The 14532-nt window shown below is 38.3% G+C and overlaps 1 protein-coding gene and 2 long non-coding RNA genes across 3 annotated transcripts in view; 1 reads left to right on the forward strand and 2 right to left on the reverse strand.

Moving 5' to 3' along the window:
• Nucleotides 1-14532, reverse strand: part of LOC130049243 (slit homolog 2 protein-like) — a 126702-nt gene that overhangs the window by 64710 nt on the left and 47460 nt on the right. The window lies entirely within an intron of this gene.
• Nucleotides 494-13890, reverse strand: LOC130049245 (uncharacterized). Its single transcript, XR_008797736.1, has 3 exons — nucleotides 13592-13890; nucleotides 5460-5579; nucleotides 494-3798 (listed from the first exon to the last, which is right to left on the reverse strand). It is a non-coding gene; the product is annotated as an uncharacterized LOC130049245 (long non-coding RNA).
• Nucleotides 8774-12114, forward strand: LOC130049246 (uncharacterized). The gene is made up of 2 exons (XR_008797737.1): nucleotides 8774-12003; nucleotides 12055-12114. It is a non-coding gene; the product is annotated as an uncharacterized LOC130049246 (long non-coding RNA).

Raw genomic sequence — 14532 nt, forward strand, 5'->3', positions numbered from 1 at the left:
GGACTGAAGAACCACTTGAACTCCAGGTGGACCTTTTAGATATCAGGTGGTTCTTCAAAAGATATTTGATCAAAAGAAAAACAAAAGGCCCATGGGCCACATCGCTCACCTGAGTCACCTTGGCCCATATCTGAAGATTTTTCCATATATATTTGCATGTAAAACCTTAGTCCCTATTATGGCCCAAACTACCCTTTGCAAACTTGAATCTACACTATGTCAGAATGCTTTCATGTAAATGTCAACTTCTTTGGCCCAATGGTTCTTGAGAAGAAGATTTTTAAAGCTTTTTCCTATATTTGTATGTAAAACTTTGACCCCCCCCCCCCCCCGGCGCCATGATTTGAACAAACTTGAACCTGCACTATGTCAGAAAGTTTTCTTGTAAATATCAGCTTTTCTGACTCGGTGGTTATTGAGAAAAAGATTTTAACTATATATTAGTATGTTAAACTTTGATCCTCTATTGTGGCCCCATCCAACCCCTGGAGCCCATGATTTGAACAAACATGAATCTGCATTATGCCAGGAAGCTTTCATGTAAATCTCAGCTTTTCTGGCTTAGTGGTTCTTGAGAAGAAGATTTTTAAAGTTTTTCCCTATATATTTGTATGTAAAACTTTGATCCCCCCTTGTGGCCCCATCCTACCCCCGGGGGGCATGATTTGAACAAACTTGAATCTGCACTATGTCAGAAAGTTTTCATGTAAAAATCAGCTTTTCTGGCTCAGTGGTTCTTGAGAAGAAGATTTTTAAAGATTTTTCCTATATATTTGTATGTAAAACTTTGATCGCCTATTGTGGCCCCATCCAACCGCCGGGGTCCAAGATTTGAACAAACTTGAATCTGCATTATGTCAGGAAGCTTTCATGTAAATCTCAGATTTTCTGGCTTAGTGGTTCTCAGTGCTCCCATTGGACCAGAATTCCCTTTCGCCACTTTTTCGGGGAGTGGCGCGGCACAAATAATCACATGCTTTACAATTATTTCCATCATATTATATATTATTTTATTCATTACACTTATTTTAGCATTTTGAATCAGTTACATTACTTAATCATATCCAGCTACCATACTTAAACATTTCTTTCTGAAATAATAAGAAGTTGATTTGTTTGATAAATTCTATTATGGAAATCAAAATTCAGATAATAAATCATATAAATATAAACTTCATGATGCTACACCCCTCAGTGAAAACATTGTGTACATTGGCCGAAATGCAGATGTCACAAAACATCAAGCCCAATTTAGAGTCGTATCTCAACCATTCCCTATTAAATTTCCGTTTTTGTATGGAAGATTTTGCAATTTGGAGAGAATCAGATGTTTGAGCAGGTGGGGTTGACTGTAAAGCCAAACATAGATATTTTTTAATTTTAGACTGACTAGGGTCAGAAGCTACAAGTTTAGTGTCAAAATAGAATGGGGTGCATAGTCTTATGAGATTAGCATTTTTATACTGTTGCGCACCGAACTTCAAAGAAAATTATTTATTAAAATTGCTATGTCCATATCAATGGTGACCGACCGCATTGTTTATGAAATATTCGAACTAAAATCAAACACATCAAAATCAAAATCTTGTAATCAACAAGTTTGGCCGCAAAAACAAACAATTGATGTATTCATGTACATGTATACATTATACACAATAATACGGCCAATTTAATTACCGGTCGGTTCTCTGGTTAAGAATTGACATTAATGTGGAGATGATAACACGATAATGAATACGACTTTAAATGTTAAACAATTGACCACAGCAGGGTAAACAGCTGTCCGATGTACTTTATTACATAATCACCGACTTTTTTGCTGCCATAAATTACCTGAGGCTGTGACCAGCTCTGTGTGCACTGGAGCGACGCGAGATTTCCGGTCGCACGCGTTGACTGAATAAACAGATTTTGACTGCATAAACAAACAGGCGATAATGTGTCACTGACAAAGGATTAAAAATACAATTTATTGCAAAATGAGATTTTCGCCACTTTCAATTTCTTTTCGCCATTTTTGAAAAAAATTCGCCATTGGCGAAAATGGCGAAGCCCAGCTCGAGCACTGGTGGTTCTTGAGAAGAAGATTTTTAAAGTTTTTCCCTATATATTTGTGTGTAAAACTTTGATCCCCCCTTGGGGCACCATCCTATCCCCGGGGGCCATGATTTGAACAAACTTGAATCTGCTCTATGTCAGGAAGCTTTCAGGTAAATTTTAGCTTTTCTGGCCCAGTGGTTCTTGAGAAGATCTTTAAATGACCCCACCTTATTTTTGCATTTTTGTGATTATCTCCCCTTTGAAAGGGTTATGGCCCTTCATTTGAACAAACTTGAAAGCCCTTTACCCAAGGATGCTTTTGGCCATGTTTGGTTGAAATTGGCCCAGTGGTTCTGGAGAAGAAGTCGAAAATGTGAAAAGTTTAACAGACAGACAGACGACGGACAAAAAGCGATCAGAAAAGCTCACTTGAACCTTCGGTTCAGGTGAGCTAAAAACCTCCAAAATTTCCTAATGTCTGACTTGGCTTTCCATGGATATAGGGATACATATCAAGTTATCAACTAATCCGATACTTCTCCGACTCTTACCCCCCTTTTATATCCTGACGTGCACATAGGAATCTTGGATAGTTATCAACTTTATGATTGTTGATTGATTTCAATAGCCATGAATGAGGATGATAATATCGGAAGCATTCTCCCTTTTCAAGTTAATTAATTAAAATGCATACGTAATTAACTCGTTTATTATAGATTTGTGTTCAGGCGACAATTGATTATGAAAAATGGAATCAATAATCGGAATCGACGAGCCAAAAACGATTGACTCACTAACTCAAGTTATTTCCCCTGAATACAGGGTTGTACACAACACAATGGGGTCCTCAAGTGATTGCGTCATTATACATGTAAGGAATAGATAGAAAATTTACTACTTCTTATTGTAATTAAATGCCAGTTAAACATTTTTTGTAGAAATTAAGTGTAATTACTGACAAATGATATTCATGACTGTACAATTTTTTTAGTCCCGTTGTTGTAGCACAGACTCAGAGTTGTCGAAAACTGTCGGTCCTGTCGGCAAGGCCGGTAAAATTTTCGCTGTACCAATAATTTTCTAGAAAATGTCGGTCCAAATGACTGTTTGAAAATATTGGGTGTGATCCAATTATTTTAGAGCTCGGGTTCGAGATGCGCAAGTGAAGGTCACTCGAACAACATGGACACAGACTACCAATTATTTTGCTATACATTCCTTTATAACATAAAAATTAATATAAAAAATTCCACCGCCTCAACTTACCTGAAATTTGGTACAGACTTAGAGCAATTCAAGTCCAAAAATATTTGTGAATCTCAAGAAAATCCACCACACACGTCCTGTTATGACACCGCAAGTAACCCCTACCCTGCATATTTCCCTTTGTGAAGAAGGTAAAAAATGGCCTATTTACACCCTTTCTACTACACACTTAAGAGCAGAATTTCCCATTATTATAATTTTTTTCAGACCCTCTTCTTTCCATCTATGCCCTATAATAACACAAATCCACCCCACATACATCCCCAAGAATTTTTAAAAACCTCTATTTATAAACAGGCACTACTTGCGTGGTCAATGAAATAGGGGTAAAATTAGTAGTCTGTAACCTAATAAAGACGCAAATCTTGTTTGATTTTCATGAAACTCGGCACAGAAACTCCTGCAGTCATACTGAACATCTCTATGAAGTTTCATTGGATAGGTACTCTCAACAGCAGAGTTATGGCCCTTTGAAGTGATGAGCTGGATCTCCTAAAACAGAGGATGGAATAAGCATGAGACACACAATACACCATTTTGAAATGCTCACATATGACATATTCTGCAATATATTTCTTACCAATTATTTTTATATATTGTATACATATCCCTTTTACTTAATTAGGATAACATCTTTGATCAATAATGTAGATATATATTCTTAAGATATTTTTGAAAAGTTAACCCCGAATATGGTTAAGTTTCTTAACAAATGTCTAAAATAAAATATTTAACGGTGAAAATTTACATAAGAAAAAATATTTAGAAATTTTGCATTATATTGGCTGTAAAAAACAACTGTAAAGGTCAATGAAAATATATTAATCCCTTAGCTGTAAGCAGATAAGCAAACAGGACCACATCAGCCATTATCAGGATGTGGCACTTACTGGTCATGCTGGATTATCCCTGGTCACATTAAAACTGTCATAGATATGTGCAAGATGCCATTCTAAGGTTACCAAACATTAAGCACTATAAATATAGGTGAGATAAGAGAATTCAAGGTATCAATGTCTAGTGATGAAACGATTGTCGCCGATGATCGATTGTCGGTCGTTCAGAGACCTACGATGCTACTAATCGATTACAAAATAAAAGTCGCCGACATCGTTGACCAAACAAAATCCGGAAATCACTTCAACTTTGTTCAAATTTTATTTTCTGTATGTCAAACCCGATCAAAAATAAGCAAACAAAATGGCGGGAGATATGAAGGACGGTAACAACAATGACATTCAACAGTCAAATAAAGGAGCCTATCTCTGATATCTTTGATACATGATACTTGATATATTGGAATCCTGATTTACTTACCTGTGAACAAATGAAACAAAAAAGAATTCAAATGTTGTTTCCATACATTTAATGATTCTGTTGCATCTAATTTGAGGGGAAAACACTTCAATGCCAATTCCGATTATAATCGATTATTAATTGATTACTTGTGTCTGATTATTGCCGATAATTGATTATGGTTTTTGGTCCGATTGCCCATCACTATGACAATGTCTGAATCCGCCAAAAGAAGTACTACTACTCTACTCACCAACATGTTTAAGAAAAACATGGCTCCTTGGAACAAAGGGAAGCAACTCTGCAAGAGGAAGCTCCCAATCAAGGCGGATTTCATCAAGGTAATTCTCATGGTCGCAAGACTAAGACTGGGGTACAGAGAAATTCAAGTCGACGATCATTTGTCAGGCCGAATTCAACAGATCATGCCCTGGTCACCAAGCCAAGTCTGGACAGCCGGTCCTACCAAACTCCTAACTGTGATGGTGACAGTGGATCGCCCTGCATTCTGCGCCCACAAGGACATTGGCACACAGCTGACTTTGCAAGATGTATTAATCTGGTATGTTACCACAGACGGTGACGCCCAAGGTGCCAAACGAGTGGACGAAGCCATGCGAGCTCTACATCCCCTATGGACAACAGAGCGTCTAGCTGACCCCATCCACCTTGGGCAGTCATAGTTCCGTGACAGCAACCGATCAGTCTATAGCGAAGCAATGTTCCATACCAAGACCAAAGAACAGAAGAGCTACAGAGAGTATTCAGCAATTTTCTTAAGTCAAGATGTGTTTTCATAGTCAAGAAACTGTTTACCAAGTTCGACAGAGACCTGCAGAAGATGAGTGATTTCTTACCTAAAGTCCTTGAGGCCACTGTTCTGTGCTATACTGGAGACTGTTCAATGTGTGCAACATATTCCCTTGTTTGTGATGGAGAACTTGTTTCCAAATGGTAGAACTTCAGTCGTAATCTTGCTGTATATAAGAACAAAGAGGAACTTCAGACTACTGCAAAGACCAATTTGACTTTAACTCAGTTGCCGCCCGTGATCACCCATACCATAAGAGGGGAGGATTGTGGCATCATCTCAGGCCACGTCATTGAAGAGAGTGACTGATTGAGTTGCTACGAACTCTAATTAGCAATTAATAGGATAATAACTTAATATAACTTTGTGAGGAGTGACACATGCCTCTCCCATCTTCAGCGGTGTAACATAGTAATATATGTGATAAACTTATCAAGATTGTTGTTATCCATATGTAGCTCCAGGCGACAGATTTGATAGGGAGGTGGGTGCCCCAGACAGATGCCCCCGAATTTGCAGGTCTATCACTGGTTATTGATACCGTGCGGCTCCATAGCAATATGCTCTGGCACAACACACAGTGTGTTGTGGCACAAGTGGGATGCAACAATTGCATCTAAATCATGGTGACGATGATGTAACATGACACTGAGTCTATGCTATGTACGTGCATCGTCTTCCAGCTGTCCTTGTAGTACACAACACCATACTTGTTGCTGCTTCTAGCCCCCACCCAAATATGACAATGGCCATTCAAACCAGGAGTAGAGACCAAGTCCACCTTCTCCAAATACTTGACAAGGAAAGCTTCCATGTTCAGAAAATGAAAGTAAGCCGCTGACGAAAATACACTAGACCAAGGCCAAATCTTACGTCAACTTTTTAACGACCTATCTCATTTGCATAAATCAGGTCAAACAGTTTGTGTATTGAAAACAGTACCTACCCCCCCCCCCCCCTTTTCATAACTTTTCTCCCAGGCATTGTTTAAAATTAATGTTTTAGACTTGAAATTCTCATCATTAATTATTATTAGTCCCCTCCTATACAAAAATGTCTGAAAAGTTGATTAATGCGAGTTTTGACCTTTGACCTGATAGGACATCCCCAAGAATTTTTAAGAAAAAACCTCTATTTATAAACAGGCACTACTTGCGTGGTCAATGAAATAGGGGTAAAATTAATAGTCTGTAACCACATGGCCAAACGGTCGATCAAATTAATGAAAGGTTCTCTACCCAGGAAAAAAAGACTGGTCATGGTAGTTCAGTTGTAGACCATTCGCTTCGTAACTGGAAGGTCGCGAGTTTGAGTTATGCTTGTGCCACGGCCACGTCAAACCTAAGATGTAAATATATCCTCGCCAAACGCTCGGCATTTAGCATTACAGGTCTTTTGGATATGACCTCCAATGTTGCGGCAGGTTTTAATTTACACGTTAAAGAACCCTCACTACTACAGCCTTGAGTCAAAGTACAAAGCATAGGTCTAAATTTGTGGTGTTTCACCTACAGCTGGTCACGTCTCATTATGAGGGGAAAATTTCTGACGGGACATAAAACAAACAACTTGGTAAGAAAAGAAAAAATGCTAAACCTGGACCACTTAGAATATTACGAAGGCTTTCGTGTTGTTCTTGAGTTCCAAGATGGTTGGAATACTGACTGTATTTGGCTGGATATTATGAGTGGGAGATGCATTGCTGTTAAAACAATAAAAGGCATTTTGGTGCAGTTTTTCTTCTTCGTTCTTTTTATGCAATACAAGGTACTTGTATCTGGTCTGACAAAACTTCGTCCAGTCTGACAGAACCTTTAACTCGGTCAGACCAAATGTCTGACAGTGATTTAAAAATTTCAACAACTCTATAGACCTTCTCCCAGGAAAAATGGAGCCGGAATAGATTTTCCCCCATAGGGGGAAAAAGCGTCCCAGCATATAATTTCCTCCTATGTACAAAGTCAGTATAGAGTTTCCCCCTAAGCGGAAAAAACGCACTGGTATAGAATTTTCCCCCTCCGGTTTCCGAAAATTTCATTTGTTATAAATTAATGAAATAGATATGCGCTCATCAATATTATGATATTCATAAACCAAACCAACATTTTTTTCAGATGTTGAAGTTGGGTTTACATGCTGAAAATTTTGAAATACATATTGTAAATACAAAATGCTTCCCAAAAGACGATGGCCAATATCATTAAGATTTTTCGCAAAAAGTCGACTAAAAGATATACAATTAAAAAAATCTGAAAAGTAAAATAGATGAAGTGTATAAACAAAAGTGATTTAATTTTCTCGTTTATGTAAAGTTAAAATTTAAATAACGTTAACTTCTTCCCAACTTCACTATTTCAAATAATAGATCTATACTAGTACATAACGATAAAGACTTGAGATTTCTGACTGAATTTTGATATAGCATTACAGGATTTGAATAATTTCCTTTTTTTTTTTAAATCATAAGATGATAATGCAAGGTGAAGATAACGAACAGTGATCAATCTCATAACTCCTATAAGCAATACAAAATAGATAGTTGGGCAAACACGGACCCCTGGACACACCAGAGGTAGGATCAGGTGCTTAGGAGGAGTAAGCATCCCCTGTTGACCGGTCACACCCGCTGTAAGCCCTATATCCTGATCAGGTAAACAGAGTTATCCGCAATCAAAATTAGTGTGCCAAGAACGGCTTAACAATCATAAAAATCATAAGATGATGATTGTTCACGATACACAAGACCCTGCTCAAAATTTTTTTTAAAAATGATAAGAATTCCTGGGTCTAGAATAGAACTGGAAATGGATACATAGCTAAAATGTAAGAAGGGGGAAAAGTGTACTGTCATTTAGGGGGAAATTCTATACTGGGACAGTTTTTCCTAGGGGGGAAATTGGGCCCGGGTTAATTCTTCCTAGGGAGTAATTTTATGCCAGGCCTACCTTTCCGGAGGAAATGTCTATCCCGGGCCTGTTTTTCTGGAGGGAAAGTCTACGCGGGGAGAAATTCTATGCTACAACACCGTATGTGATTTTTCGCAGTCCACGGTATCTCAGTTTAGATCAGAATAATTAGGATGAGCAATAAGCCAATTCTTCATTATTGCTTTATATCAATATCATCGACGATCAAAAAAACACAACGAATTTGCCAGAAATTATGTGTGCAACTAACACATGCAATCACTAACTTGTAATCATTTCACACTGTGGACAAAATTATGTACTCCAGGTGTCACTGCAATGAAAGGAACATGTTAAGTATATCGAATCCATGATTGAATTGAATCTTTTGAAAATAGTTAGTTTGTGTAAATCAACTTCACCAGAAGTAACCACAATAAACCATCAAGCAGGGAAGGAGGGAGGGGGGGCTGCTCTATATTTTTTTTTTTACCCGACAATATACCTTTTCCGTTATCACAACATGTTAAGTTGATTATTTTAACACGCAAAGTTTGACGTATAGGTTGTCCCTTTTTCACATATAAGTATTGCATTGTAATGTAACTATAAAATTTAAGGAACCAGGCCTAATTGAAGTTCAGGACTATTGTAGCAGGGCTCAAAATTAACATATGCCCGTCAGTCAGTGACTGGTTAAAAGTCTGGCGGACTGACATACATTTGTTTTAGTCAGTCCGAAGGAACTGGTTAATTTCCCAAAGCATCATTTTGGAAAATATACTTAGGGCTATTCCAGAAATAAATACATGGGGGGAGTAGGGAGGCACCTTTTGTATATACCAAGCACCCATAATAAAAAATTAAAAAATACCCCATGACCCATCAAATTAATATAACTCATTTAACAATGACCCATCTAATTAAAAAAAAACTTAACCAGACCCACCACAAAAATATTTCAAAAAATGAAAACAGTACAAATCTCGCAATGTTTTCGGGACAAACATTCCAGTAGCAAGCGCAGGCTCGTACTGCAAGCTCTTATGACTAAAGCGCGGGAAATAATCCGAGCTAAATCTCAACCTCTAACACGGAAAATTTTTTGACGCCAATCCCAGAAGTCCCTTATCAAAAATGGCTGAGATCTCGCCAAGTCACACCTTGGAATATGATTGTGAACTTAAGCAGAATATCATCCTAATCTTGTGGCCTCCTAGCTCCAAAATTTAGTGCACCATTAGGCAAAATGTTTAACGGAGTGCAATGTTTATGAAAGGCAGGCTAAGATGATGTGTGACATCATGTCTACGTTTTGACGTACGTCATAATAAGGCAGACAGTGGCGGATCTAAATACGTACTTGTTAAAAGTCATACTACCGGGACATTATTATTACGTGAACATTAAAATACTAAATTCTCAATAGCAATTTATTATTCTAACCAAAAAAAAACAACAAGAGGTACTGTGAGCAATGCTCACTAAGAATACCCCCCGCTTACCCCAATCTCCCAAAGGGTGTTCCATGCGATGAAAAAAGCCGTTAGAGAATTTAAATGGAAACAATATTGCTACTTCAATGTCCAGTGCGCTTGACCTTTGACCCCAAAATCGATAGGGAACATCTTCATCCCATGGGTAGTCCATATGTATGATATGGTGACTGTAGGTGGAAAGGATAACGCTTTAGAGCCCGGAAACCATATTGCTACTTCGATGTCCAGTGCGCTTGACCTTTGACCCCAAAATCGATATGGAACATCTTCATCCCATGGGTAGTCCATATATATGATATGGTGACGGTAGGTGGAAAGGATAATGCTTTAGAGCCCGGAAACCATTGTGTCTACAGACGGACGAACAACCCGATTCCAGTATACCCCCCCTCCCACAACTTGTTGCGGGGGGTATAAAAAAGGGGGGAGACTAACTTCTTAAAAACTGTTAGAATACATGAGGGATCACAGGTACTGAATTAGTGGTATTTAAAAAATTACAAAAAATCGATTGGATTGAAAACATTTTTTTTAAATCTTTGGTTTTTTTCCCGTGACTAAAAATAACAAGTGCTTCAATTCATTTCCTTTTAACATGTCTGGTAATGCAAACCACGATGACATGTTTATCATTCTTAAACAGATTAAAATGTAATGAATAATAAATTATGATACAACATTCTAGATTTTTAACTACAGTGTATTATTAATTTTATTTTACAAGTATTTAAACCGTACTTGATATTCTTAATGATAAATTCCAAATACATGTAGTCATTTTCTCCATTGTACAAATTATTCGCAAAATTTTATCCATTAACTGTGGAAAATAGGCAAACTGTATTAAGAGACCACCTGTCATATGTGACCTTTTTTCCATTCTCCGTTGGAAAGTCTCTTAATACAGGTTTGACTGTACATGTTTTAATGATTTTTAATATAAAACTCTGTGAGAAAATTCATGTAATGAGTATTTTGCAAATAGATATTGTTTAAATTGAACCTGATCAAAGCATGAACATTACAAAATATGTACATTAATGAAGCTGCGCTCGCTCAAACGGTTGCACCATCAACATATTAGTCAATGACGCGGTAATGCCTGTGCAACATTGTATCACAGTATCACAGTAGTTCTGAAGAAACGATGTCACATCAACAATCAAAGGCATCTATGACGGGAATGTTGGAAAGATTGGGAGTCCAAGCGATGCTATTATCATGAAATGGGTATGGATACGTTTTTCCACGAATCGTTCGTCTTCTAATGGAGCGCACGCCCGGAGGCCTCTATATCACCATCACAGACTGATAAATATAACGCATCGGTACCCTCGCATAAATCAACCAAGGTTTGCCTATTTTTATTAGAAAACGGAATACCTATTGGTTTCAAAATATTCCCAAAATTGATGGACTGTAAACTGTAATAATCTACAGAACAGAGTTCGCCGCCATCACGTCCCAACGGACCCTACTAAACGCGCCTCTAATTTGAAGAGTGCCGTAATGGAAAGTTATGAGCTGCAAAGAGCGACAACTCGAATAGTTCTATGTTACTTCCGAATTCGAAAGCACGTTTTCAATTTTCCCTCCGACTTTTTGTAACCAACACGACAAGAGCGACAATAAAAATATTCTGAAAACTCAACATCCACGTGGCACAAAATTAAAAAACAATAGAAACTACTAGGGGTGTGTATTGCTCAAGATTTTCCGATACGATACAATATTTTATGATGCGATATCCGATATATTGGATTTTCAATGTAGTTAAGCATTTTCTGAAGTAAAATATCAAAAATTAAAAAAATGAAGTGGTTTAATATATTTTATTTCATAACAAAACAAACAATGACAATTAAAGTCTGAGGAAACTCCAATGTCACAATGTAAAAGCGAGGATTAAAGTCTGAGGAATCTCCGATGTGTCACAATGTAAAAGCAGGGATTAAAGTCTGAGAAATATCCGATGTGTCACAATGTAAAAACGGGGATTAAAGTCTGAGGAATCTCCAATGTGTCACAATGTAAAAGCGAGGATTAAAGTCTGAGGAATCTCCGATGTGTCACAGTGTAAAAGCAGGGATTAAAGTCTGAGGAATCTCCGATGTGTCACAATGTAAAAGCGGGGATTAAAGTCTGAGGAATCTCCGATGTGTCACAATGTAAAAGCGGGATTAAAGTCCGAGGAATCACTGATGTCACAATGTAAAAGCGGGTATTAAAGTCTGAGGATTCATGTTCCTGTTAGAAGCCATTTTTAAATTATGAACTTCGATCCCGACTATTAAAAGGGCTATTTTTAACCCGACATTATATCGTATCGTATCGTTGAAACACCGTATCGTATATCGCTGGACAGGCGTATACCGGTACATTTCGATATATCGATATATTGATTCACCCCTAGAAACTACACACTACCCATAATAAATATTTTATTAACAGTCCAACCATGGACCAAATAAAATATGAAAAAATACGACCACCCACACAAAAAATTATCGTTTGCCGCCCGACCCCCCATTTGATCATTTCTGGAACAGCCCTTATGAAATATACACACATTTGGCATGCTTTGATCTGTAAATATTAGACGAATCTGGTTCGTAAATATAAATCAAACATTTAAGTGTTACAATATTGTCTGAGGCATATTGAGTTAAATTTCATTTTAATAACATTAACGAAATAGGTTTAATTATTTCTGGAAAACTGTTGGACTGGTAAAAAATGTTTGCGGACTGGTTGAAATTATAGCCCATCTGTCCGGCTGGACTGGTGACATAAAAAGCTAGCTTCAAGCCCTGTGTAGTGTATTTGGGCTGCTCACAGTATTACTACTAGTACCGATATCCTCCCTGGAACTGGGTTCCTGGGAGCGGTTACCCCCTGAAAGACCCGACAAACCCGCAAGCATTTGGGTCATTTGAGCTAAATGGGACGCCATCATGGTCTGAGTGGTCTCTAATGCCCCCAACCTGGTCATGACCTGATCATTTCCTTGTGCAGCTCCCAGCCCCTGGCTTTGTTCGTCCCCAGTTGTCCCCATAGCAGAGATCGAATTCGGTACAGGACCCCCATCACCCCCCTGGGTGATGGACATATCTACTTCCAGTGATTGGGATAAGCACGCACCCTGTGCCATAGTCGCATTAAACCATTGCCATAGTCGCATTAAATCAAATAACGGCGCATAGAATATTGAAACACTGCGCCGTTGTGGCGCACATCGTCGATATACCTAGATTGAGCTTTTCCCCGCTGACGTCGTAGATATCCAAACTTTTTAACTTTTGAGGTGATCCCCCACTAAATCTATATCGATTAAGTGCTTGAAAAATATTTATCGCTGTTAAGGTCTCAAACTACCAGAAAATGGAGGAAAATTCGCCTCCATGAGGCCATTTTTTAAATTTCATATTTTGTTACCATGGCAACCAATTTTTTCACATAATGTATATGCATCTTGAAAGTACACATATGAAAGATTTTGAAGGTCCATGATGACACCTGCTGCTAGCCTGGTAATGGGTTGAAATACACTCAAGCACCTGTCATCCTGAGAGTAAAATGTCACCAAAAATGACGATAATCGACCCATTTTCAAACCCTCGTGATTCCCAATAAAAATTTGCACAGTATAATGACAGGTTTCAACTTTTAGCAAAAATCCTAACATTTCCAACAAGGCCAAATTTGCAATAGGGTCCTTGATTCCTTTTCGAGATATTTTGCATCAAAGATGTATCATGCTGTTTTCAACTTACCGTTTAAAGTGAAAGTAGAACTACCCATCTACAAGTCAAACTCTCCTACATCTCTTCACAGTTTCAAATCCCATTAAAAGGCAGCAGATCAATGTAGAATGGTCATCTCCCTATATTAATACAGATATCAACTACAAGAGGTACTGTGAGCAATGCTTAAGAATACCCCCCGCTTACCCCAATCTCCCAAAGGGTGTTGGTAATAGGTATAAACTACCTCTTTTCTGAGTGTAAAAAACAAATGGCATGACAAACCGAACCATATTGCTACTTCGATGTCCAGTGCGCTTGACCTTTGACCTTTTGACCCCAAAATCGATAGGGAACATTTTCATCCCATGGGTAGTCCATATGTATGATATGGTGACTGTAGGTGGAAAGGATAACGCTTTAGAGCCCGGAAACCAAATTGCTACTTTGATGTCCAGTGCGTGTGACCTTTGACCTTTTGACCCCAAAATCAATAGGGAACATTTTCATCCCATGGGTAGTCCATATGTATGATATGGTGACTGTAGGTGGAAAGGATAACACTTTAGAGCCTGGAAACCATATTGCTACTTCGATGTCCAGTACGCTTGACCTTTGACCTTTTGACCCCAAAATCAATAGTGAACATCTTCATCCCATGGGTAGTCCATATGTATGATATGGTGACAGTAGGTGGAAAGGATAACACTTTAGAGCCTGGAAACCATATTGCTACTTCGATGTCCAGTACGCTTGACCTTTGACCTTTTGACCCCAAAATCAATAGGGAACATCTTCATCCCATGGGTAGTCCATATGTATGATATGGTGACGGTAGGTGGAAAGGATAATGCTTTAGAGTCCGGAAACCATTGCGTCTACAGACAGACGGATGGACGGACAACCCGATTCCAGTATACACCCCCCCCCCCCCCCCCCCCACAACTTGTTGCGGGGGTTATAATGAAACT

The sequence above is a fragment of the Ostrea edulis genome, chromosome 8 (assembly GCF_947568905.1).
Source record: "Ostrea edulis chromosome 8, xbOstEdul1.1, whole genome shotgun sequence".
NCBI lineage: Eukaryota > Metazoa > Mollusca > Bivalvia > Ostreida > Ostreidae > Ostrea > Ostrea edulis.